The 27,725-nt window shown below is 51.9% G+C and overlaps 1 long non-coding RNA gene across 1 annotated transcript; it reads left to right on the forward strand.

The window, feature by feature from the left end:
* Positions 1 to 371: 371 nt before the first annotated feature.
* Positions 372 to 27,725, forward strand: LOC119964137. Its single transcript, XR_005460258.1, has 3 exons — positions 372 to 443; positions 8,960 to 9,038; positions 27,576 to 27,725. It is a non-coding gene; the product is annotated as an uncharacterized LOC119964137 (long non-coding RNA).

A 27,725-nucleotide genomic window follows, 5' to 3' on the forward strand; every position in this document is an offset into this window, starting at 1 on the left:
AATATTCTCAGGAAGTAGCTGTTCAAGTTGCTAGCAATTCCTGCGACGAATACACACCTGATTCATGAAATACTTCTGAGCCTATCCCGTTCTTTTAATCAGATGCTTTGGAAACACAAATAACTGCAATGTGCCAAAATCTGAAAATTCCTGAGTTTAATGGTTTAGTTCAGAGATTGATTTACACAAATACTCTGCACAATACTCTGTGAGCACCTTTCAAACCATCCATTCACTTACCTAATTGAACACCCCAGCTTTAAAGAATACCCTCGAGCGCTAACTATCTAATTACATGCTGTTCAAAAGTTCAAGCATTTTATTAATGAAAATTATGAATAGAGTTTTACACAATTTTTTTACTGTTGTAGGAAACATGAGAATCCATCCCCAGCAAGCAAGCATTAATCCAGAGTTAGCATCTGTCAGTTACACAAGAGAAGGTAATTTGACAATTATGATGTTGTTGTTTATCTCCGTGATATTATTCTTAATAGGCTTTATAATTTACAGATATAAGGGAAACAGTTTCTCCTGTTAGGTTTTTACTGCATTATAATGCAACTCGTCATTTCCTCTGTTCAGTATTTTTACTACAATCAGAAATGCCTTTTAAATATATTTAGCTTTATTAGAAACAGCGATTAGAGGATATCTTCCCAAGTCAATTGATGTTGTTGCTGCATCAGATTCTGTCCTCTGTAATATGGTGGTGCATGAGTCTTTTGCGCTAAGCCATCTGTTGTGGTGGTTGGGACGGGACTGGCCGGAATTCTGCAACCTTTGGGATTATCTTTTCCCGCTGGTGGTGCCCTCCCCTTGCCTGTCGCATCCCCCCCCCCCCCACCCACCCCCCCCGCCCGCCTTTAGATTTCCCGGTGGCATGGGGTATCTTCAATGGGAAATCCCATTGGCAAGCAGTGAGAAGATAAAATCCCACCACCAGCAAACGGCCCACCACCGGGAAACACACGGCTGGGGGACCGTCAAATGCAGCCCACCCTATTTGGTGAACTGAAGATTACAAATGATTTACGGAAGATCACATCAGGTGCAAATGTCTTAAAATAATATCCCTGGGTGTGGTCCAGATTAACACATTTAAATTAACCGTTAGGGAGGAGAATGTGTGGGTGGGGTTATGGTTGGAAGGGTCGGGGCAGAGGGAGAGGCAGATCAGGTAGGGGAGAGGGTGAACTGGTGGGGGAGGAACGATGGGTGGAAAGAGGGGAGGGGGGGTGAGATGATGGCCTTGTCCAATGAGAAGCGGGAGAGGATGAGGGGCACCCTGGTCCTCCGGGCATGCCTGACCCTTGCTCTCGCCTGTCCTCAATCCTCCGGCTGCTCCCACTGTCCTCTCCTGGCTCGTCCTCCGGTCCCTCCTGGTCTGGCTACTTCTCTACTTCCACCCATGACTAGGCTACACGTTCCTTGTCCTCCACCTCCAGCATGTCGCCCTGCTGCTGTGTCAGGTTGTGGAAGGCACAGCAGAGCACCACAAAGCAGGTGATGCTGCAGGAGGTGTACTGCAGTCGGAGCAGCTGAGGCATCAGAATCGCATATTCAACAGACTGATGCACTGCTCAATGACAGTGCGGGTGGCCACATGGGCCTCATTAAATCGGGTCTCTAGATTGGTGGCCAGCCTCCGACTGCCATCATTAACCAGAACCTCAGCGGGCACCCCTTATCCCCCAAAGGCCAATCGGTAATTCTGGGATGTCCCTTTAAGACGTCAAGGATTTCTGACTGCCCCAGGATGTAGTTGCCGTGCACACTCCCTGGGAAGTGTGTACACAGGTGCATGGTCTTGAAGTGGTGATCATACACAAGTTGGACGTTCAGGGAGTGGAACCCCTTCCTGTTAATGAAGGGCGCTTCCGGACCGCCCGGTGTGCGCAAGGCCATCTATTACCCCCTGGATGAGGGAAATCCTGGCGATGGTGGAGAATCCTGCTGCCAGGGCATCTTGATTGGCTTAGTCCAGATCAACGTTTATATAGTCAGGGGCCCGGGCAAATAGGGCATCCGTGGCTTCATGGATGCACTGTGGGCTGTTGGCTGGGATATTCCGGAAAAGTGCCCACTCAAGCCCTGGAATGAACCTGAGGCATAAAGGTTCAGGGCTGCGGTGACCTTGATGGCTAACAGGAATGGGTATCCTCCTGCTCCACATGGTGCCAAGTCTGCAAGGACATGGCACAGGTTCCGCACCATCCCCTTGTTGAGGCGGAGCCTCCTGCGGCACATGCTGAGTGACAGCTCCTCAAACGACCAGTGAATCCTGTACACTTTGGGTCGTCGCTGGTCTCCCCCTCTGAGTCCCTCCCTGGCCTGATGGGTGGCCGAGTCCTCAGGATGGCAGGTCCCTGCACATGGGCTGCCACCTTGAGCCTCTTTCCATGCTGCTGCCACCACCTGCTCAGGCGTCAGGCCACCTGGATTGCCACCGCCACTGTGAGGACAGCTGCTGCGGGGTCAACAATATCATCCATAATGTGAGATCTGTGAGGAATTGGAGAGGGTGAGAGACCCACATTCATTTAGGGTACCCATCCCAGACCCTCGGGTCCCCCAGGCCTCCCCCACACTTACATTCGCTGCCATCTCTCAGGGTGCCATCCAATGAGTTGATTGGAGACCCCACCCTGCACCCCACCCGCCACAACAGGGGTCCCTGGACACTGGACCCCAGACCCCACCGGGAACATTACTTGGACCGGGCTCAGGTTCCCTCCCCGATCAATACACCCACCCATCGCGAGGATATCCCCAGTGCTGAGGCCAAACTCTTGGGTGTTTGATTGTTGGCTGCTGCATCTGTGGTGTTGATGCCTCCAGTGTTCAGGCAAAGTGTCCTGGCCTCACAGTCTGATCGGAATGCCAGGCGTTAACACTCACCTCCAACATAGCACAGCTACCCACGGGAATCCACTTGGGTATATTTTAGAATCATAGAATCCCTACAGTGCAGAAGGAGGCCATTTGACCCATCAAGTCTGCACCAATACTCTGAAACCCTATCCTCGTAACCCAGAAACCCAACCTAACCATTTTTGGATTCTGAGGGGCAATTTATCATGGCCAATGCACCTAACCTGCACATGTTTGGACTGTGGGAGGAACCCGGAGAACACGCACACACGGGGAGAAAGTGCAAACTCCACACAGACAGATACCCTGGTCGGAATTGAATCCGGGTTCCTGGTGCTGTGAGGCAGCAGTGCTAACCACTGTGCGATCATGCCGCCAGAATAACAATTCCTTTTTACAGGAAATAGGCGATAATGTTGCATATTACTGGTAAGCAAACATACAAAAGGATAAAAGGGGATAAGACCAAACCATATACAAACAACAATGAGGTGCCATCAGACACAGACAGAAATATCTGCAGCAGTCTATAAGAGCACATTGCCAGCAGTCTGAAAAAAAACCATACCTCCTGCACCCCCATCGGGCCACACAGTCCAAGCGGCCACCTCCAGTGCTGACAGCAGGTTGGCTCACACTCAGTTTGTAAGAGCACATCGCCAGCAATTTATAGGAGCAAGCCTCCAATGTCACCATCGCTCTTCGCAGTCCAAGTAGACTATCCCCGGCACAGGCTGGGTCGTCCTCCAGACCCCCAAGGTGGAAGCCACGATGGCAATCAACCAAGCGACCGCTTGGCATTAATACCTCCCAGCATGAGCAGGCAGCAAGGAGGACCACAACAATCTACAAAGGAGCGAAACCTTCAATCAAATAAACAAAAGTAAAGAAAATGATAAACAAACAAAAGGGCCGTCCCTGATAATCGCACTGCCCAAACTAAAACAAAGATCAACAGAAGCTTAAAAAAGATGGTCAAAGGGGTCTATAAAGGATCGCAGACCCTATGGTGCCCACCGAACACGGAAGGCAGGGAGTGCTCACATAACTGACATTGCCAATTCCCCATGAGCAATAGCCTTCTGCTGTGCAGCCAGGAGCCACCATGGTCAGAGGGGGTTAAAGTGACCTGCAGCATATTACCACAGACAGAGCTCCGTCCTGGGGGTGTTCAGTGGGACGGACAGGCAGCAGCTGAAATTGCCACTGATATGGGGATACATGATCCAGGGGGTGGCATGTTGGACCCGCGGGTGCTGAGCTCATCAATACCTAGTCTGGGGGCACCTCCCCACCGATGGTGGCTGACCCACCCTGACCCACAACCTCTGGTGGCTCCCCCACCCAGCCCTGGTGTCTCCGCGCTGATTGCTCGGTTTCAAAGAAGGCTACTCATCTCCACCAATCCCCATAGCAGCCATTGCGCTAGCCTCACGTTTTTAAAGAGGTGTGCTAAAGGGCACCCACTTGACCACTCGCCGGGGAGACGGTTAGATGATGGAAGCTTGTTCGATAGACGGTCCTTCCTATGAATGGGAAGAGGTTGACCTTAATTGGTGATTATTGGTTCCTCACGACATCACAACGGGATTCAGATCTTGTTAATGGGAGCGGGCTAGTTAGATCTGAAACTGATCCCTCATGGTAGACTGGTACAAAAGGTGAAGTCACACGGGATCAGGGGTGAGCTGGCAAGGTGGATACAGAACTGGCTAGGTCATAGAAGGCAGAGAGTAGCAATGGAAGGGTGCTTTTCTAATTGGAGGGCTGTGACTAGTGGTGTTCCACAGAGATCAGTGCTGGGACCTTTGCTGTTCGTAGTATATATAAATGATTTGGAGGAAAATGTAACTGGTCTGATTAGTAAGTTTGCAGACGGCACAAAGGTTGGTGGAATTGCGGATAGCGATGAGGACTGTCAGAGGACACAGCAGGATTTAGATCGTTTGGAGACTTGGGCGGATAGATGGCAGATGGAGTTTAATCCGGACAAATGTGAGGTAATGCATTTTGGAAGGTCTCATGAAGGTAGGGAATATACAGTGAATGGTAGAACTCTAAAGAGTATTTAAAGTCAGAGATATCTAGGTATACAGGTCCACAGGTCACTGAAAGGGGCAACACAGGTGGAGAAGGTAGTTAAGAAGGCATACGGCATGCTTGCCTTCATTGGCCGGGACATTGAGTATAAGAATTGGCAAGTCATGTTGCAGCTGTATAGAACCTTAGTTAGGCCACACTTGGAGTATAGTGTTCAATTCTTGTCGCCACACTACCAGAAGGATGTGGAGGCTTTAGAGAGGGTGCAGAAGAGATTTACCAGGATGTTGCCTGGTATGGAGGGCATTAGCTATGAGGAGCAGTTGAATAAACTCGGTTTGTTCTTACTGGAACGACGGAGGTTGAGGGGCGACCTGATAGAGGTCTACAAAATTATGAGGGGCGTAGACAGAGTGGATCGTCAGAGGCTTTTCCCCAGGATAGAGGGGTCAATTACTAGAGGGCACAGGTTTAAGGTGCGAGGGGCAAGGTTTAGAATAGATGTACGAGGCAAGTTTTTTTACACAGAGGGTAGTGGGTGCCTGGAACTCGCTGCCGGAGGAGGTGGTGGAAGCAGGGACGATAGTGACGTTTAAGGGGCATCTTGATAAATACATGAATAGAATGGGAATAGAGGGATACGGACCCAGGAAGTGTAGAAGATTGTAGTTTAGTCGGGCAACATGGTCAGCACGGGCTTGGAGGGCCGAAGGGCCTGTTCCTGTGCTGTACTTTTCTTTGTTCTTTGTTTTTTGTTCTTTGATCAGCACAGTTCCCGATCCTTCATCTAACTAGCTCGTGCGACCACTTAAGGGCCTTTTCCTACACAGTCTCAATTTCAGGCAGGCGGGCGCTGAGTACCGAGGGTAGGAAAGTTACCTGTCATAACCCCATAAGGACCATGGGTAAACTATCATGGATCTTCCAATGGGACCCGTGGAGTACGAGCTGCCCAGATAGAGAGTGGAGGCCACCCGCCTCGGGTTTCTTATGTACTGATATAAAAGCCGGCCCAAAGCAGGGCCTGGGCAGACTTGTCCTCCCAACAAGGATTGGACTGGGAGAAAGATGCTGCTTTTCACAGAACTTTCTATATAGTTAAAATAAATTAATGTTCAATTTTCACCTGCTTCCTGAAGTTACTAAATTAACATTCTCAATATTTGGTGGGTAGGTATGTGGGTGCCACCCTCATAAGCCCCCTCCTGACCGGGGACACTCACTTGGACCAGATACCTCTGGACCACCCTCACCCTGGCTTGTCCTTGATAACTTAATCGCACCCCCATCATGACCCCCCACTCATGGCAACCCCTCCCCTCTTCCCCCCCCCTTCCCCCCCCCCCCCCCCCCCCAAGGAACCCCAGTACTTACCTTCACACCAGCTCCCTGCATTTATACTATAAGACCATAAGACATAGGAGCAGAATTAGGCCACTTGGCCCATCGAGTCTGCTCCGCCATTCAATCATGACTGATATTTTTCTCATCCCCATTCTCCTGCCTTCTCCCGACAACCCATGATCACTTTATTAATTAAGAACCTATCTATCTCTGTCTGAAAGACACTCAGTGATTTGGCCTCCACAGCCTTCTGCGGCAAAGAGTTCCACAGATTCACCATCCTTTGGCTGAAGAAATTCATCTACATCTCTTTTTAAAGGGCCATCCCTGTTGTCTGAGATGGTGTCCCCTGGTTTTAGTTTTTACGACAAATAGAAATATCCTCTCCACATTCACTCTATCCAGGACTTGCAGTATCCTGTATATTTCAATAAGATTCCCCCTCACCCTCCTAAACTCCAACGAGTACAGATCCAGAATCCTCAACTGTTCCTTATACGACAAGCTATTTATTCCAGGGATCATTCTTCTGAACCTCCTCTGGACTCTTTCCAAGGCCAACACATCCTTCCTTTAGATACGGGGCCCAAAACTGCTCACAATACTCCAAATGGGATCTGACCAGAGCCTTATATAGCCTCAGAAGTACATACCTGGTCTTGTGTTCTAGCCCTCTTGACAAGAATGCTAACATTGCATTTGCCTTCTTAACTGCCGACTGAACCTGCATATTAACCTTAAGAGAATTATGAACAAGTACTCCCAAGTTTAGTTCCAGGTTCAGCACTGCAGTGCCACTTCCACCCACTGTAACTCTGTGCCTGTATGGGTTAGAGAGCTGCCAGCCAACTAGATTGTCTGGCAGTTCTCCAAGTGGGACTTCCTTCCAAATACGGACATAAGTCGTGCCTGTTGCCAATCAGTGCTTAATTGAGTGTAAAATGGCAGCCGATTGGTTGACAGGGTTACACTTCCCTCCAACTCTCCAAATAATTCAGGCCAACTCTTTTACATATACAATGTGATTAACTCTTAAATAGCCTCTGAAATGGCCTGCTAAGGACTGGGCAAATGCTGACCCACATCCCATGAATGAATTATAAAAAACACAGGACAAATGGTAAATTTACTTTAAATTGTAGCTGCATACCTGATTCATGTCTCCATGTTAAATCTGCTTGTGTTTCAAATTGAGTACGGTAGCGCAGGAGCTAATGTTTGAAGTAACATGAGCTTCATAGCTAATGGAGTTTAGGCACACTCATTCATAGTATTTGCACACTCTTTATAAATAGTGTGCAAATACCTTGGCCATGATAATTGCATTTCATCAAATTTGGCACAGAGTCCAGCCTGGCCGTCCACTTGGCTGTAACACTTGCAGCAACATGGTTCAATGGAACTTCTGCCCAGTCAAGGGCAGCATGGTAGCATTGTGGATAGCACAACGGCTTCACAGCTCCAGGGTCCCAGGTTCGATTCCGGCTTGGGTCACTGTCTGTGCGGAGTCTGCACATCCTCCCCGTGTCTGCGTGGGTTTCCTCCGGGTACTCCGGTTTCCTCCCACAGTCCAAAGATGTGCATGATAAATTGCCCTTAATGTCCAAAATTACCCTTAGTGTTGGATTGGGTTATGGGGATAGGGTGGAGGTGTTGACCTTGGGTAGGGTGCTCTTTCCAAGAGCCGGTGCAGATTCGATAGGCTGAATGGCCTCCTTCTGCACTGTAAATTCTATGATATATGCACAGTTCACCTCAGCTAATTTTCTGGATAATGTTGGAGGGGGTTCTTCTGTTAGAGTCCCACAAAGGATCGCCATTTTACAATAGGGATGGAAAACTTTGAGCTGCACCATTTCTTTAATTCACCTGTCATGGGAGCTCCTGTCCAGGGTGGCACGGTGGCACGGTGACGCTGTGTTTAGCACTGCTGCCTCAAGGTGGCAAGCACTCGGGTTCGAACCCCTCACTGGGACACTGTCTGTGTGGAGTTTGCACATTCTCTTTGTTTCTGCTTGATCTGGCTCCCACAACCCAAAGATGTGCAGGGTAGGTGGATTGGCCGCTATAAATTGCCCCTTAATTGGAAAAAAAATGTTAAAAAATTTTTTTAAATGGAAGTTCCTGTCCGTGCCTAAAAATGGACCTTCCCTTCCTCCAATAGCTTAAAGGGGCAAATTATTAGAAAGCAATGAGAGGCGATCAGAGCCATTTGTGGGCACGAGGCATTAAATTGTCATGGCAGTGGGCTAGAAGTCCTCTGTCGAGACATGGGCTGAGATACCAAAAGCAATAAGCAACATCTCACTATCTCCTAGACATGCTGAGATGGATTTAACAACTCTAGGCCGAGTGGCCACGTGATGATGAGCCTACTAAAAGAGTTATGTGACAGGAGCACAGGAGTTCTCCCCAGAGTCCAAGCATGGAGTAGTTTCTCAGCTGGTTAATAAAGTATTGTCTGTTGCATGACCTTGTTGTTAGTGTTTGAAAACCCAGCACTTTAACAGTGACCCTTATGAGAATGGTCAAGAAAGGCTGACTGTAAACTTAGTGCATTGGAACTCTGTGTCTAGATCAGAACGTTGATGAGGTACCAGAGAACTTTAGAAGGCTAGCAGCAGATGTGATGCCCATGAAATGGGAATTTCTACCTGTCTCCTAACAGGTTGATTGATAATCGTACACTTTCTTTCCCCAGAACCATCAAAGCAAACTCGACCGAAAAGCATAAAACTTCCCGACAAAAAGACTGCCGACACCAATTCACCAGACGAAGGGTAATCCAATGATTTTAATTGACATGGGTAATGTAGGAATAGTACTGTTTTCAGCATCATTAGTCCATTAGATTGACTTGTCCAAACTCCCCATCAGGTTCCAGAATCAATGAAGGGAGTTCCAATACCCTAGCAGGAAAGCAGCTTGTTGAGTGGCTGGTCTGTTCTGCAACGCAACCTGAGGCACATCTGATTTTAACAGCCTGCTTCCATTCACATGCAGCGGGCCGATTGATATTGGTAGGAAGGGGGTGTCCGGCCGTGAAAACTGAATAGTTCAGAAACTTTTGGATGGGCTCAAAATAGATGTTAGGATGGAGAGAGGGAATGAGGGAACGGGATGTTCAGAGGTTTGGGAAGGGAGGTTGGGGGGGGGGGGGGGGGGGGGGGGGGGTGGAGCACTACCCTCTTCTTTGGTGCTTAGGGGAGTAATCCTGCTCCTACTGTCCCAAAAGGAAGAAAATACACAGACCTCGGGATTCTCCTCTTCGACTAATCATCCCCCAGTCTGCTTTGGCCCAGCTGCTTCCACTCGAAGGCCAATAGTGAAAAAGCAATTGGACCTGATTTGTATCATTGGGACACATTTAGTGAATGACCCAGGGATTTTGGGGTCATCGAGCCACCTGCAACCCACCTCATAAGGGCAGGGCACCCTTGGGCCCGATCCCTGGTGTGAGCAAGATGCCACCTTGGCATCCTGGCACCCTGGCAGTGTCACCTGAGCTTTAACCTCCATTCCACCCAGTTTCTGTCAGGTGAGGGGAATTAGTCTTTTCACCAAGATCCTGAATTCCATTTATTAACGCAATTTCATCCACTTCTTAAACATTGCTACAGTTTTAGGTTTCATCAGCTCCTTTCCTCTCCTGCGATCTGTTTTGTGTTGCTATCACTTTTTGAACAAATAACTCAGTCTATAATTCCTATTTTCATTTGATATCTTTAACTAAACAATATCTGCTAGCTCTCATGCCCTGACTGCAACAGAATAACTTTCCTGGATCCGTCTCTGGGTTACCAGGGAGGCAAAGGCCAGGACATCGACCTCTCTCACCCCCTGGGGCTCCTGGATCTTCCGACACACATAAGATCGCCATTTCTAGACTCGGCACCATCCTCACCTTTAAAGCCTCTGACATGTCAGCAAACCCCTGCCAGAAGCCCCCTCAGCCTTGGACATGCCCTAAACATATGGACATGGTTCGCCGGACCCCCCCGTACAGCGCCCACACCTAATCTCCACCCCCTCAAAGAACCTGCTCATCTGGGCCACAGTCATGTGTGCCCTGTGGACCACCTCAAATTGTATCAGGCTGAGCCTGGCACAGGACGAGGATGCATTGACTCGCCTCAGGGCGTCCTCCCATAATCCAGCCTCCAACTCCCCACCCAGCTCTTCTTCCCACTTTCTCTTCACCTCTCCTATCGGGGCTCCCTCCCACTCCATCAGTTCCTTGTAGATCTCTGAGACCCTCCCCTCTCCTACTCCTGTTCTCAACACCACCTTATCCTGTAGTCCCTAGTGCGGCAAGTGCTGGAAGGTCAAAACCTGCCTCCGCACAAAATCCCTCACTTGCAGATACCGGAACCCTCCCCCCCGGCAACTCTAACTGCTCCTCTGCCTCCTGCAAGCTCAGGAAGCCCTCATCGACAAAGAGATCTCCAGATCTCTCGATCCCAGCCCGCTGCCACCTCTGAAATCCCCCATCCAGCCACATATCGGTGCTCACACTGCCGTCCCCTCCAACCCCATATGCTGCCGCCACTGTCCCCATACCCACAGGGCAGCTACTACACCAGACTTGTGGAGTACCTGGCCGGCGAGAACGACAGGGGTGCCGTTAACAACGTCCGCAAACACGTGTCTTTACATGAGGCAGCCTCCACCCCCTTCCCAACTGACCCCTCTCCAACTACTCAGTGGGCCAGACAGCTGGTTTGTGATGCAGAACAAGGCCAGCAGCGTGGGTTCAATTCCCGTACCAGCTGAGAATTCTGAATTCTCCCTCCGTGTACTCGAACAGGCTCTGGAATTTGGATTTTAACAGTGACTTCATTGCAGTGTCAATGTAAGCCTACTTGTGACAATAAAGATTATTTATTTATTTACTACCCACTTCCTGACCAGCACAATATTCGCAGCCCGATAATAATTTATAAAATTTGGAAGAGCCAGTGAACCTCCCCCCTCCCGACCCCCACCCCCCCCACACCCCTGCTCCCTCCCACCACCTTGAACGGCACTCCTCCAATCTCTTCTCCTGCCCCCTCGCCTGAATCGCAAAGACCTCACTCTTACCTATATTCAATTTATACCCCGAAAAACCCACCAAGTTCCTCTAATATCCCCATAATCCCTCCAATCCTCCCCCAGCGGGTCTGAAATGTATAAAGGTAAATTGACCGTGTAAAGTGAGCCCCTGTGCTCCAACCCCCCCCCCCCCCCCCCCCCCCCCCGCATACTATCCCCTGCCAGACCCACGACGTTCTCAGTGCCATTGCCAATAACTCTTTGGCCAGGGCAAACAGCAGTAGGGAAAATAGACATCTCTGCCTCGTCCCCCGGTGTAACCTAACATTATCTGATCTCACCCGGTTCGTCCGCACACTCGCCACCGGTGCCTGATACAACATCTGGACCCAATCCACAAAACCCTGCCCAAACCCAAACCGCTCCAGGACCTCCCATAAATATCCACACTTCACTCGATCAAAGGCCTTCTCTGCGTCCATGGCCACCACCACCTCTACCTCACGTCCCTCTGGAGGCATCATGATCACATTGAACAACCTCCTGATGTTGGCCGCCGGTGCCTCCCCTTAACGAACCCTGTCTGGTCCCCCCCATTACCCCTGGGACACAGTACTCGCTCCTCGAGGCCAAGATCTTCCTCAGCAGTTTAGCATCTACATTTAACAGAGAGATTGGCTATATGACCCAAATTGTTCCTGATCCTAATCTCGCTTTCGAATGAGGTAGATCAACGCCTGTGACAACGTTGGGAGAGTACTCCCAGCTCCTTTGCCTCATTGAAAGTCCTTACCGCCAGCGGTCCCAACACCCCTGAGAACTTCTTATACAATTCCACCGGGTATCTGCCCAGCCCCGGGGCCTTACCCGATTGCATCACCTCCAGCCCCTCCACTACATCTGTCAGCCCAATTGGGGCCCCAAGACACTCCATCAACTCCTCATCCACCTTCGGGAACGCCAAACTTTCCAGAAACTGCCTCATCGTCTCTTCCCCAGCTGGGGGTTCCAACTCGTACAATTTACTATAGAAGTCCCTAAACACCCGTTCACCCCCGCCGGGTCCATCACCATATTCCCACCTGTGCCCTTCACTTTCCCAATCTCCCTCTCTGCCTCTTGCTTCCTCAACTGATGCGTTAGCATCCTGCTCACCTTCTCCCCATACTCATACATCATCCCTCTCATTCTTCTCAACTGCCCCACCGCCTTACCCATAGCCTAAACTCCATCTGCAACCTCTGCCGTTCCTTTAGCAGCCCCACTTCCAGGGCCTCCGCATATCTCTTGTCCACCTGCAGGATTTCCTCCACTAGCCTTTCTATCTCCGCCCACTCCGCCTTCTCCCTATGTGCCCGAATCAAAATAAACTTCCCCATGACCACTGCCTTCAGTGCCTCCCAAACCGTACCTGCCGAAACCTCCCCCGTATCATTTAATCTCCACATATCCCGGCCTTCCTCACCTGCTCACACACCTCTTCCTCCGCCATCAGTCCCACATCCAGCCTCCGCTGCGGGCGCTGGACCCCCCACTTTGTTCACTTGTAGGGCCACCCAGTGCACGGGATGGTTCAACACCATTATTGCCAAATACTCAACATCAGCCACCCCTGCCAACAACATCTTGTCAAGCACAAAAAAGTTTATTCGGGAGTACACCACCAATTTAAGGTGGTCTTCCTCAGGCCTGCCCTTGGGCGCCCACCATCATCGATCCTCCTTTACCTTATTGAAACTCGCTCTCCTCTTGGCCAGCTCTGCACCCAGCTCCTGATATATTTGGAGTTCACTGCCCTCCCAGATTCAGCGCTTCATCTGCCTGGCCCACCTCATAATCCGCTCCTTGTCCAGGAAACGGTGGAAATGTACCTCCGTCACCCTCAGTGGCTCATTCCCCTGGGGCTTCCCCATTAGCGCCCTATGCACTCAATCCACCTCCAGAGGCTGTGTGAATGCACCCTCTCTCCATATACATGCCAGCATCGGCTCCTTCACTCCCCTTCGGCAGGCCCACAATCCTAATATTCTGCCTGCGTGACCGCTTTATCCTGGAGCCGCCTCTGCTGATCTCACATCAGCCCCATTTCCGCTGCCATCAAGGTGAACTGCTCCTCATGTTCCCCCTCCACTTCCTCCATCTTTTGGATCACCTGACCCTGGGCCTCCAGCTTCGTCCCCATGCAGTCGATCACCGCCTTAATTGAATCCACCGCCTGGACCAGGTCCTCCAGGTTCTCCTTGCGTTGCTGGGTGAACATCTCGGTCAGGAAGCCCACCAGCTGCTTTGTTGACCACTGAGCCAACAGGGCCGCTCCCAGAACCTCCGCCATCTCCACTTGCGAGGCAAGCACCGCACCAACTCTTGCAGTCTAATCCCCTCTTTTGCGACCGCTTCTGGCACTCAGCTCCATACACCAGTGGGTCAATCTCTTCCACTCACTCTCCTGCACCTTTTTGCCTCTTCACATCCACCCATTAACCGGGGAAAAGATCTGAAAAAACTGCCATGAGTGGGAGCCGCCAAATGTGCGACCACTCACACCATGGCCGCCACCAGAAGTGGGTTGACCATTACTGCAGACAGGCCAGTTAACCATCACTGCAGACAGGCTTGTTGAACATTAGTTGAGACAGGCTGGTTGACCATTACTGCAGACAGGCTGGTTGACCATTACTGCAGACAGGCTGGTTGACCATTACTGCAGACAGGCTTGTTGAACATTAGTTGAGACAGGCTGGTTGACCATTACTACAGACAGGCTAGTTGACCATTACTACAGACAGGCCAGTTAACCGTACTGCAGACAGGCCAGTTGACCGTTACTACAGGCAGGCCAGTTGACCGTTACTACAGACAGGCCAGTTGACCATTACTGCAGACAGGCTGGTTGATTGTTACTACAGACAGGCCGGTTGACAGTTACTACAGACAGGCCGGTTGACAGTTACTACAGACAGGCTAGTTGACAGTTACTTCGGACAGGATGGTTGATCATTACTACAGACAGGATAGTTGATCGTTACTGCAGACAGGCCGGTTTGCCGTTACTGCAGACAGGACGGTTTGCCATTACTACAGGCAGGTCGGTTGACCATTACTGCAGACAGGATTGTTGATCGTTACTGCAGACTGGCCGGTTTGCTGTTACTGCAGACTGGCCGGTTTGCCGTTACTGCAGACTGGCCGGTTTGCCGTTACTGCAGACTGGTCGGTTTGCCATTACTGCAGACTGGCCGGTTTGCCATTACTGCAGAAAGGCCGGTTGGCCATTATTGTGGCTCGGCCAGTTTGCCGTTACTACAGACTGGCCGGTTTGCCGTTACTGCAGCCAGGTCGGTTGACCATTACGACAGACAGGCCAGTTTGCCGTTACTGCAGCCAGGTCGGTTGACCATTACGACAGACAGGCCAGTTTGCCGTTACTGTGGACAGGCCAGTAGCCAATACTGCAGCCAGGCCGGTTTGCCATTACTGCAGCCAGGCCGGTTTGCCATTACTGCAGCCAGGCCGGTTTGCCAATACTGCAGCCAGGCCGGTTTGCCATTACTGCAGCCAGGCCGGTTTGCCATTACTACAGACAGGCTGGTTTGCCATTACTGCTGCCAGGCCAGTAGCAATTACTGCAGCCAGGCCGGTTTGCCATTACTACAGACAGGCTGGTTTGCCATTACTGCTGCCAGGCCAGTAGCCATTACTGCAGACAGGCCGGTTTGCCAATACTACAGACTGGCCGGTTTGCCGTTACTGCAGCCAGGCCGGTTTGCCATTACTGCAGACTGGCCGGTTTGCCGTTACTGCAGACTGGCCGGTTTGCCATTACTACAGACAGGCCGGTTTGCCGTTACTGCAGCCAGGCCGGTTTGCCATTACTGCAGGCTGGCTGGTTTGCCGTGCCTGCGGACAGGCCAGTTTGCCGTTACTGCAGACTTGCCGGTTTGCCAATACTACAGACTGGCCGGTTTGCCGTTACTGCAGACTGGCCGGTTTGCCAATACTGCAGACTGGCCGGTTTGCTGTTACTGCAGACAGGCCGGTTTGCCATTACTGCAGCCAGGCCGGTTTGCCGTTACTGCAGACAGGCCGGTTTGGCGTTACTGCAGCCTGGCCGGTTTGCCGTTACTGCAGACTGGCCGGTTTGCCATTACTGCAGACTGGCCGGTTTGCCATTACTGCAGCCAGGCCGGTTTGCTGTTACTGCAGCCAGGCCGGTTTGGCGTTACTGCAGCCTGGCCGGTTTGCCGTTACTGCAGCCTGGCCGGTTTGCCGTTACTGCAGACTGGCCGTTTTGCCATTACTGCAGCCAGGCCGGTTTGCCGTTACTGCAGACAGGCCGGTTTGCCATTACTGCAGACAGGCCGGTTTGCCATTACTGCAGACTGGCCGGTTTGCCAATACTACAGACTGGCCGGTTTGCCATTACTACAGACAAGCCAGTTGGCCATTACTGCAGACAGGCTGGTTTGCCGTTGTGGTGGTATGATTTGCATAGCTGTCTGCCATTGGTGCAGAACACTGGCTTACCATTGGCCCTGGTCGGTCATGTGCCTCTCGACTGATTGGTTGAGACCAGTCATGTGACGTCTCCCCGATTGGTCGAGAGTCTGAGTTAACCCCGCCTCCAGAGCGAGGTATAAATACCCAGAACGCCCGGCGGTCGTCCATTTACTGTAGTCGACCGCAGGGCTAACTTCTAGCTTATTAAAGCCTAACTTTTGTACAGCAACTCGTCTTGCGTTCGATTGATGGTTCATCAATTTAATAAGCTAGAATTTTGAGGGTGGAGCTCCGGATCAAGCCCAAATGCCTCCGCATCAGCCCGCAAACTCAGAACGCTTCAGAAATCTTTAAACATTGGCTGGCATGTTTCGAGGGATACCTGGCGTCCGCAAACAGCCCCCCCACCATGGCACAGAAGCTTCACATCCTCCACTCCAGTGTGGGCACGGCGGCCTACGCGATGACTGCGGAGGAAAAAGATTATGACGTGGCCATGCTTAAGCTGAATAGACAGTTTCTTAAACCAGTCAACAGAGTATTCGCCCGACATCTGCTGGCCACCAGACAACAGCTCCCCGGTGAGTCATTAGACGATTTTTACCAGGCCCTCGCTGTCCTGGGGAGGAATTGCTCCTGCCTCCAAGTTTCAGCCACGGAGCACATGGAACTTCTGATTAGAGATGCTTACATGGCTGGGGTGCAGTCTGCCGCTATCCGCCAGCGGATGCTGGAGAAAGACGACCTCAGCCTAACTGAGGCACAGACTCTCTCCACCTCCCTGGAGGTCGCCGATTTAAACGCCCGCGCCTATGTCCCCAGCCGCGCTGCAGCACCCTGGGCCTCCTGGCACGCTTCCCCACCGCCATCCGCCGCTCCCGACCTCCCTCAGGCCTGCGCCGCGGGACACCCCGACAAGTCCGCGGGGCCCCGCTGCTATTTCTGTGGGTTCGCTAAACACCCTCGCCCGCGCTGCCCGGCCCGTTCTGCCCTCTGTAAGAGTTGCGGGAAGAAGGGCCACTTTTCATCCGTCTGCCAGGCCAAATCGGTCGCTGCTGTATCGCGCAGCGACCGGGGATCCCCCCTCTCCAGGCCCTTGCGGGCCCTTCCAGTACAATCTCTCCCCTCTGCCCCCGGGCCCCTGCGCCCGGCCTGCGCACCTCCCCCTCTCCTCCGGGCCTTCCGGGCCCTTCCAGCGCACCGCGCAAGTCTCTCCTTGCCGCCCCCGGGCCCCTGCGCCTGGCCTGCGCGCCTCTCTGCCTCCGCTCTCAGCCGCTCCGATCGCCCCGCCGGCACCGCTAACCCTGCCCCAGCAACCACGAGGGTCCTGCGGGCGCCGCCATCTTTGGCCCCGGACGCCACGTGCGGGTCCTGGGCGCCGCCATCTTGGGCCCCGGACGCCACGTGCGGGTCCTGGGCGCCACCATCTTGGGGCGCCGACTCCACGTGCGGGTCCTGGGCGCTGCCATCTTGGGACCCCGACTCCACGTGCGGATCCTGGGCACCACCATCCTGGACTGGCACGCAAGGTTCTGCCAGCTACTACTCGGCCGCCGCCGACTACGGCGATGGTTCTTCTCCACGGCTCGCGGCCATTCAACTCGACCAGTCACTGCCACGCACGCTCGCCAAAACAACGACGCTGATCCACCTCAACAGCCACGAGAAGGACTGCCTGCTGGACTCGGGGAGCACGGAAAGCTTTGTTCACCTTGCCACGGTAAGACGCTGCGCGCTCCCTGTCCATCCTGTAAAACACAAAATCGGGTTAGCCTCAGGTTCGCACTCCATCCGCATCAACGGCTGCTGCATCGCGGACCTCACGGTCCAAGGGAAGGTTTTTAAAAATTACAAACTCCTTGTCCTCCCTGACCTTTGCGCACCGGCACTCCTAGGACTGGACTTCCAGTGCAACCTGCAGAGCTTGACCTTCCAATTCGGCGGCCCTATTCCCCCCCTCACTGTCTGCAGCCTTGCGTCCCTCAAAGTGGACCCCCCCCTCCTTGTTTGCTAATCTCACCCCCGATTGCAAACCCGTCGCGACACGGAGCAGACGGTACCGTGCCCAGGACCGGACCTTCATCAAGTTTTAAACTAATGTGGCAGGGGGATGGGAACCAGATTAGGAAGTTAGAAGTCAGTAAAGAAGCAGCAACTAAAGCCAGTAAGGTACGAGACAATAAACTCAATGTGACTAAGGGGAAGAGTAGACAGGGAAGAGATGATGAACGATAAGGTGGTTTGAGGTGCATTTGTTTTAATGCGAGAAGTGTAGCAGGTAAGGCAGATGAACTTAGGGCTTGGATCAGTACCTGGGAATATGATGCAATTGGTATTACTGAGACTTGGTTGAGGGAAGGGCAGGACTGGCAACTGAATATCCCAGGGTATAGATCAGGGGTGGGCAAACTACGGCCCGCGGGCCGCATGCGGCCCGCCAAAGGTATTTCTGCGGCCCACCAAGTCATTAAAAAAAAAAAAAAAAAAATTTTTAAAAAAAAATTTTTTTTTTTTTTTTAAGGTTAATGGGGGGGGGGGGCTGTTGGGTTACTTACTGGTATAGGGTGGATACGTTGACTTGAGAAGGGTGATCATTGCTCGGCACAACGTCGAGGGCCGAAGGGCCTGTTCTGTGCTGTACTGTTCTATGTTCTATATGAGGCGCCCAGAATCATAACCGGGTGAAGTAATTATTTTACTTAATATACTATGCGGCCCTTTGTGAATTGTGAATTTCTGAATGTGGCCCTTGCACGGAAAAGTTTGCCCACCCCTGGTATAGATGCTTCAGGAGGGATAGAGAGGGAGGTAGAAGGGGTGGAGGAGTTGCATTACTCGTCAGAGATGATATCACAGCTGTGATTAAGGAGGGCATGATGGAGGATTCGAGCACTGAGGCAATATGGGTGGAGCTGAGAAATAGGAAGGGTGCAGTAACATTGTTGGGACTTTACTACAGGCCTCCCAAAAGCGAGCATGAAGTAGAGGTACAAATATGCAGACAGATTATAGAAAAATGTAGGAGCAATAGGGTGGTTGTGATGGGAGATTTTAACTTCCCCAACATTGAAAGGGATTTGTGCAGTGTTGGAGGCGTAGATGGAGCAGAGTTTGTAAGGAGTATCCAGGAGAGTTTTTTAGAGCAGTATGTAAATAGTCCAACTCGGGAAGGGGCCATACTGGACCTGGTATTGGGGAATGATCCCGGCCAAGTGGTTGATGTTTCAGTCGGTGATTACTTTGGGGATAGCGATCACAATTCCGTAAGTTTTAGAATACTCATGGACAAGGACAAGAGGGGTCCGAAAGGAAGAGTACTAAATTGGGGAAAGGCAGAGTATAACAAAATTCGGCAGGAGCTCGGGAATGTGGATTGGGAGCAGCTGTTTAAGGGTAAATCCACATTTGAAATGTGGAAGTCTTTTAAGGAAAGGTTGATTAGAGTGCAGGACAGACATGTTCCTGTGAAAATGAAAGATAGAAATGGCAAGATTAGGGAACCATGGATGACGGGTGAAATTGTGAGACTAGCTAAGATGAAAAAGGAAGTATACATAGGATCGAGGCAACTCGAAACTGATGAAGCTTTGGAGGAATATCGGGAAAGTAGTACGAATCTCAAACGCGCAATAAAGAGGGCTAAAAGGGGTCATGAAATATCTTTGGCTAACAGGGTTAAAGAAAATCCCAAAGCATTTTATTCGTATGTAAGGAGCAAGAGGGTAACTAGAGAAAGGATCGGCCCACTTAAAGACAGAAGAGGGAATTTATGCGTGGACTCAGAGGAAATGGGTGAGATTCTTAATGAGTACTTTGCATCGGCATTCACAAAGGAGAGGGACAAGACGGATGTTGAGGCTAGGGATGGATGTTTAAATACTCTCGGTCAAGTTGTCATACGGAAGGGGGAAGTTTTGGATATTCTAAACGACATTAAGGTGGACAAGTCCCCAGGACTGGATGGGATCTATCCCAGGTTACTGAGGGAAGCGAGGGTCGAAATAGCTGGGGCCTTAACAAATATCTTTGCAGCATCCTTGAGCACGGGTGAGGTCCCGGAGGACTGGAGAATTGCTAATGTTGTCCCTTTGTTTAAGAAGGGTAGCAGGGATAATCCAGGGAATTATAGACCTGTGAGCTTGACGTCAGTGGTAGGCAAACTGTTGGAGAAGATACTGAGGGATAGGATCTATTCACATCTGGAAGAAAATAGACTTATCAGTGATAGGCAGCATGGTTTTGTGCAGGGAAGGTCATGTTTTACAAACCTAATAGAATTCTTTGAGGAAGTGACAAAGTTAATTGATGAGGGAAGGGCTGTAGATGTCATATACATGGGCTTTAGTAAGGCGTTTGATAAGGTTTCCCATGGCAGGTTGATGGAAAAAGTGAAGTCGTATGGGGTTCAGGGTGTACTAGCTAGATGGATAAAGAACTGGCTGGGCAACAGGAGACAGAGAGTAGCGGTGGAAGGGAGTGTCTCAAAATGGAGAAGGGTGACAAGTGGTGTTCCACAGGGATCCGTGCTCGGACCACTGCTGTTTGTGATCTACATAAATGACCTGGAGGAAGGTATAGGTGGTCTGATTAGCAAGTTTGCAGATGATACTATGATTGGTGGAGTTGCAGATAGCGAGGAGGACTGTCAGAGAATACAACAAAATATAGATAGATTGGAGAGTTGGGCAGAGAAATGGCAGATGGAGTTCAATCCAGGCAAATGCGAGGTGATGCATTTTGGAAGATCAAATTCAAAAGCGGACTGTATGGTCAATGGAAGGGTCTTGGGGAAAATTGATGTGCAGAGAGATCTGGGAGTTCAGGTCCATTGTACCCTGAAGGTGGTAACGCAGGTTGATAGAGTGGTCAAGAAGGCATACAACATGCTTGCCTTCATCGGACGGGGTATTGAGTACAAGAGTTGGCAGGTCATGTTACAGTTGTATAGGACTTTGGTTCGGCCACATTTGGAATACTGCGTGCAGTTCTGGTCGCCACATTACCAGAAGGATGTGGATGCCTTGAGGGTGCAGAGGAGGTTCACGAGGATGTTGCCTGGTATGGAGGGTGCTAGCTATGAAGAAAGGTTGAGTAGATTAGGATTGTTTTCCTTGGAAAGACGGAGGTTGAGGGGGGACCTGATTGAGGTCTACAAAATTATGAGAGGTATGGACAGGGTGGATAGCAACAAGCTTTTCCCAAGAGTGGGAGTGTCATTTACAAGGGGTCACGATTTCAAGGTGAGAGGGGTAAAGTTTAAGGGAGATGTGCGTGGAAAGTTTTTTACGCAGAGGGTGGTGGGTGCCTAGAACGCTTTACCAGCGGAGGTGGTAGAGGCGGGCACGATAGCATCATTTAAGAAGCATCCAGACAGGTATATGAATGGGCGGGAACAGAGGGAAGTAGACCTTGGAAAATAGGAGACAGGTTTAGATAAAGGCTCTGGATTGGCGCAGGCTGGGAGAGCCGAAGGGCCTGTTCCTGTGCTGTAATTTTGTTTGTTCTTTGTTCTAGATCCGAGGTCCAGAGGTTGCTGAAGGAAGGGGTCATCGAGGCCAGCAACAGTCCATGGCGAGCCTAAGTGCTGGTGGTCCGGACTGGGGAGAAAAACCGGATGGTCATCGACCATAGCCAGACCATCAACCGGTTTACGCAATTGGACGCGTACCTCTCCCCCGTATTTCCGCCATCGTAAACGATATCGCGAAATACAAAATCTTCTCCACTGTGGACCTTAAGTCCGCTTATCACCAGCTCCCCATCCGCGCGAGTGACCACAAGTACACCGCGTTCAAGGCTGATGGGCGCCTCTACCACTTCCTTAGGGTTCCATTTGGTGTCACAAATGGGGTCTCGGTCTTCCAACGGGAGATGGACCGAATGGCCGACAAGTACGGATTACGGGCTACCTTCCCGTACCTCGATAATGTCACCATCTGCGGCCACGACCAGCAGGACCATGACGCCAACCTCCGGATATTTCTCCAAACCACAAAACTCCTTAACCTCACATACAATAAGGATAAGTGCGTGTTAGCACCAACTGTCTAGCCACCCTCGGCTACGTCGTGCGTAACGGAGTGATAGGCCCCGACCCCGAATGCATGCGCCCCCTGATGGAACTCCCTCTCCCCAATACCCTCAAATCCCTCAAACGCTGCCTGGGTTTCTTCGCTTACTACGCCCAATGGGTTCCCAATTACGCCGACAAGGCCCATCCCCTCATTCAAACCACGACCGTCCCACCGTCGACAGAGGCCCGCCAGGCTTTTAGCCGTATCAAAGCGGACATTGCAAAGGCCACGATGCGCACCATCGACGAGTCCCTCCCCTTCCAGGTCGAGAGCGACGCATCAGAAGTAGCTCTGGCGGCCACCCTGAACCAAGCGGGCAAACCCGTGGCCTTCTTCTCCAGAACCCTCCAGGCTTCCGAACTCCGCCACTCCTCTATGGAAAAGGAAGCCCAGACCATAGTCGAAGCTGTGCGACATTGGAGGCACCATTTGGCCGGCAGGAAGTTTATCCTGCTCACAGACCAACGGTCAGTGGCCTTCATGTTCGATAATGCACAAAGGGGCAAGATTAAGAATGACAAGATCTTACGGTGGCGGATCGAGTTGTCCACGTACAACTATGAGATTTTGTATCGTCCTGGGAAGGTCAATGAGCCTCCTGATGCCCTGTCCCGCGATACCTGCGCCAGCGCGCAGATAGACCGCCTCCGCTCCCTCCACGCCGACCTCCGCCATCCAGGGGTGACCCGTTTCTACCATTTCATTAAGGCCCGCAACCTGCCTTTCTCCATCGAGGAAGTCAGGACAGTAACCCGTGACTGCCACATCTGCGCAGAGTGCATACCGCACTTCTACCGCCCCGAGCGCACACATCTGATCAAAGCATCCCGCCCCTTCGAACGTCTCAGCATTGACTTGAAGAGGCCCCTTCCCTCTAGCAACCACAACATTTACTTCCTGGCTGTAATCGACGAATACTCCTGCTTCCCCTTCGCCATTCCCTGCCCCGACATGACCACATCGACCGTCATTAAGGCCCTCCTCTCCATCTTCTCCCTGTTCGGCTACCCCGCATACATACATAGCGATCGGGGGTCCTCATTTATGAGCGACGAGCTGCGTCAATTCCTGCTCAACAGGGGCATTGCCTCTAGCAGGACGACCAGCTATAACCCTCGGGGTAACGGACAGGTCGAGCGGGAGAATGGCACCATCTGGAAGACCATACTACTGGCCCTCCGGTCCAGAGATCTCCCTATTTCCCGATGGCAAGAGGTTATCCCCGATGCCCTACATTCTATCTGCTCCCTCCTCTGTACCACAACAAATCAGACACCTCATGAACGTTTTCTTGTTTTCCCCAGGAAGTCGTCCTCCGGATCCCCTCTCCCGACGTGGCTGGCCGCCCTCGGACCCATCTTGCTCCGGAAACATGTGCGGGTGCACAAGTCCGACCCGTTGGTGGAACAAGTCCAGTTACTCCACGCTAACCCGCAGTATGCGTACGTGGAGTACCCCGACGGTCGGCAGGACACGGTCTCCCTCCGGGACCTGGCACTCGCCGGCGTGCGGCCTTCCCCCCCTTCACCACAGACCCCCCCTGTTTTTTTCCCCCAGCGCCCCACCCAGGCTACCCCTTCCCCATCCATGGCGTCTCCACCAGCAGCCCGGGTGACGGAGACAGTTCAAGGACCATCGCTCTCGGACTCCAGGACATCAGCGGAACCGCCACCATCGGCTGAACCAACGTCACCAACTCCACTGTGGCGGTCTGCCAGTACGTCACGGGCAACAAAAAGGCTGATCGACTCTATTTAATTTTCAACAACACCATGGACCTTGTATGGACAATATGTACTATTATTAATTGTCTGAGCCAGTGTTACTGCAGCCAGGCCGGTTTGCCATTACTGCAGACTGGCCGGTTTGCCATTACTGCAGACAGGCCGGTTTGCCATTACTGCAGACTGGCCGGTTTGCCATTACTGCAGACTGGCCGGTTGACCATTACTGCAGACTGGCCGGTTTGCCATTACTGCAGACAGGCCGGTTTGCCATTACTGCAGACAGGCCGGTTTGCCGTTACTGCAGACAGGCCGGTTTGCCATTACTGCAGACTGGCCGATTTGCCATTACTGCAGACTGGCCGGTTTGCCGTTACTGCAGACAGGCTGGTTTGCCATTACTGCAGGATGGCCAATTTGCCATTACTGCAGACTGGCCGGTTTGCCGTTACTGCAGACAGGCTGGTTTGCTGTTACTGCAGACTGGCCGGTTTGCCATTACTGCAGACTGGCCGGTTTGCTGTTACTGCAGACTGGCCGGTTTGCCGTTACTGCAGACTGGCCGGTTTGCCGTTACTGCGGACAGGCCGGTTTGCCGTTACTGCAGCCAGGCCGGTTTGCCGTTACTGCAGACTGTCCGGTTTGTCGTTACTGCAGACAGGCCGGTTTGCCGTTACTGCAGACTGGCTGGTTTGCTGTTACTGCAGACTGGCCGGTTTGCCATTACTGCAGACTGGCCGGTTTGCTGTTACTGCAGACTGGCCGGTTTGCCGTTACTGCGGACTAGCCGGTTTGCCGTTACTGCAGACTGGCCGGTTTGCCATTACTGCAGACTGGCCGGTTTGCCGTTACTGCGGACAGGCCGGTTTGCCATTACTGCAGACTGGCTGGTTTGCCGTTACTGCGGACTGGCCGGTTTGCCGTTACTGCAGACTGGCCGGTTTGCCATTACTGCAGGATGGCCAGTTTGCCGTTACTGCACACAGTCCGGTTTGCCATTACTGCAGACTGGCCGGTTTGCCGTTACTGCAGGATGGCCAATTTGCCATTACTGCAGACTGGCCGGTTTGCCGTTACTGCAGACTGGCTGGTTTGCTGTTACTGCGGACTGGCCGGTTTGCCGTTACTGCAGACTGGCCGGTTTGCCGTTACTGCGGACAGGCTAGTTTACAATTACTGCGGACAGGCCGGTTTGCCATTACTGCGGACAGGCTAGTTTACAATTACTGCAGACTGGCCGGTTTGCCATTACTGCAGACTGGCCGGTTTGCCATTACTGCGGACAGGCTAGTTTACAATTACTGCGGACAGGCCGGTTTGCCATTACTGCAGACTGGCCGATTTGCCGTTACTGCGGGCAGGCCGGTTTGCCATTACTGCAGACTGGCTGGTTTGCCATTACTGCAGACTGGCCGGTTTGCTGTTACTACAGACTGGCCGGTTTGCCGTTACTGCAGACAGGCTGGTTTGCCATTACTGCAGACAGGCCGGTTTGTTGTTACTGCAGACTGGCCGGTTTGCCGTTACTGCAGACTGGCCGGTTTGCCGTTACTGCAGACTGGCCGGTTTGCCGTTACTGCAGACTGGCCGGTTTGCCGTTACTGCAGAATGGCCAATTTGCCATTACTGCAGACTGGCCGGTTTGCCGTTACTGCAGACTGGCCGGTTTGCCGTTACTGCAGACTGGCCGGTTTGCCGTTACTGCAGACTGGCCGGTTTGCCGTTACTGCAGACTGGCCGGTTTGCCGTTACTGCAGACTGGCCGGTTTGCCGTTACTGCGCACTGGCCGGTTTGCCGTTACTGCAGACTGGCCGGTTTGCCGTTACTGCGGACAGGCCGGTTTGCCGTTACTGTGGACAGGCCGGTTTGCCGTTACTGCAGACTGGCCGGTTTGCCGTTACTGCACACAGGCCGGTTTGCCGTTACTGCGGACAGGCCGGTTTGCCGTTACTGCAGACTGGCCGGTTTGCCGTTACTGCACACAGGCCGGTTTGCCGTTACTGCGGACAGGCCGGTTTGCCATTACTGCAGGCTGGCCGGTTTGCCGTTACTGCAGATTGGCCGGTTTGCAGTTACTGCAGACTGGCCGGTTTGCCGTTACTGCGGACAGGCCGGTTTGCTGTTACTGCAGGCTGGCCAGTTTGCCGTTACTGCGGACAGGCTAGTTTACAATTACTGTGGACTGGCCGGTTTGCCGTTACTGCAGACGGGCCGGTTTGCCGTTACTGCAGACTGGCCGGTTTGCTGTTACTGCAGGCTGGCCGGTTTGCCGTTACTGCGGACAGGCTAGTTTACCATTACTGCAGGCAGGTCAGTTTGCCGTTACTGCAGGCAGGGCAGTTTACCATTACTGTAGACAGGCCGGTTTGCCATTACTGCAGACTGGCTGGTTTGCCATTACTGCAGCCTGGCCGGTTTGCCGTTACTGCGGACAGGCCGGTTTGCTGTTACTGCAGACTGGCCGGTTTGCCGTTACTGCAGACTGGCCGGTTTGCAGTTACTGCAGACTGGCCGGTTTGCTGTTACTGCAGGCTGGCCAGATTGCCGTTACTGCGGACAGGCTAGTTTACAATTACTGTGGACTGGCCGGTTTGCCGTTACTGCAGACGGGCCGGTTTGCCGTTACTGCAGACTGGCCGGTTTGCTGTTACTGCAGGCTGGCCGGTTTGCCGTTACTGCGGACAGGCTAGTTTACCATTACTGCAGGCAGGTCAGTTTGCCGTTACTGCAGGCAGGGCAGTTTACCATTACTGTAGACAGGCCGGTTTGCCATTACTGCAGACAGGCCGGTTTGCTGTTACTGCAGACTGGCCGGTTTGCCGTTACTGCAGACAGGCCGGTTTGCCATTACTGCAGACTGGCCGGTTTGCCGTTACTGCAGACTGGCCGGTTTGCCGTTACTGCGGACAGGCTAGTTTACAATTACTGTGGACTGGCCGGTTTGCCGTTACTGCAGACGGGCCGGTTTGCCGTTACTGCAGACTGGCCGGTTTGCTGTTACTGCAGGCTGGCCGGTTTGCCGTTACTGCGGACAGGCTAGTTTACCATTACTGCAGGCAGGTCAGTTTGCCGTTACTGCAGGCAGGGCAGTTTACCATTACTGTAGACAGGCCGGTTTGCCATTACTGCAGCCAGGCTGGTTTGCCATTACTGCAGACTGGCCGGTTTGCCGTTACTGCAGACTGGCCGGTTTGCTGTTACTGCAGGCTGGCCGGTTTGCCGTTACTGCGGACAGGCTAGTTTACCATTACTGCAGGCAGGTCAGTTTGCCGTTACTGCAGGCAGGGCAGTTTACCATTACTGTAGACAGGCCGGTTTGCCATTACTGCAGACAGGCTGGTTTGCTGTTACTGCAGACTGGCCGGTTTGCCGTTACTGCAGACAGGCCGGTTTGCCATTACTGCAGCCAGGCCGGTTTGCCATTACTGCAGACAGGCCGGTTTGCCGTTACTGCAGACTGGCCGGTTTGCCGTTACTGCAGACTGGCCGGTTTGCCGTTACTGCGGACAGGCTAGTTTACCATTACTGCAGGCAGGGCAGTTTACCATTACTGTAGACAGAGTAACTATATGTTGTAAGACTTCTTACTGTGCTCACCCCAGTCCAACGCCGGCATCTCCACATCATAATTTTAGTGCCAAGTGATCTAACATTCTGGACCAAGAATTCTCACTGTTTCACTTTGGAATTAGTTCAGACTTTCACACCCAATTTGCACTTCATTACAGTTGGCGTGAACCTGAAACCATTTTGCCCTAACACATAAACGTAGAGTGTGAATGTGCCATTTGATGCCCATTATACGAAGAGATATGGTAATATAGAAATTGTAGGTGGCAGTAAGAAGAATTTGAAGTATGTTTTTATTAGATAACAGGTAAATCTGCAAAAGGACAAGAGATAAAAGATTAGGAATAACTGAGGTATTAAATTATTTAATGAGACTTGACTTTTGAATTTCTGTGTATCCCTTTTGATATCTTGCAGTACATCAGCCGACGCTCAACAACCAGACATCATTCAAAAAGGGAAATTTATTCAGCCATCTGGAGAGTAGACTGAATACAGAACATACAGGAGTAACATATCAGATACAAAAGACAATTAGCGCGAAGTGTTTATGTGTACACTTATGTA

The sequence above is a fragment of the Scyliorhinus canicula genome, chromosome 4 (genome assembly GCF_902713615.1).
Source record: "Scyliorhinus canicula chromosome 4, sScyCan1.1, whole genome shotgun sequence".
In the NCBI taxonomy this organism is placed as follows: Eukaryota; Metazoa; Chordata; class Chondrichthyes; order Carcharhiniformes; family Scyliorhinidae; genus Scyliorhinus; species Scyliorhinus canicula.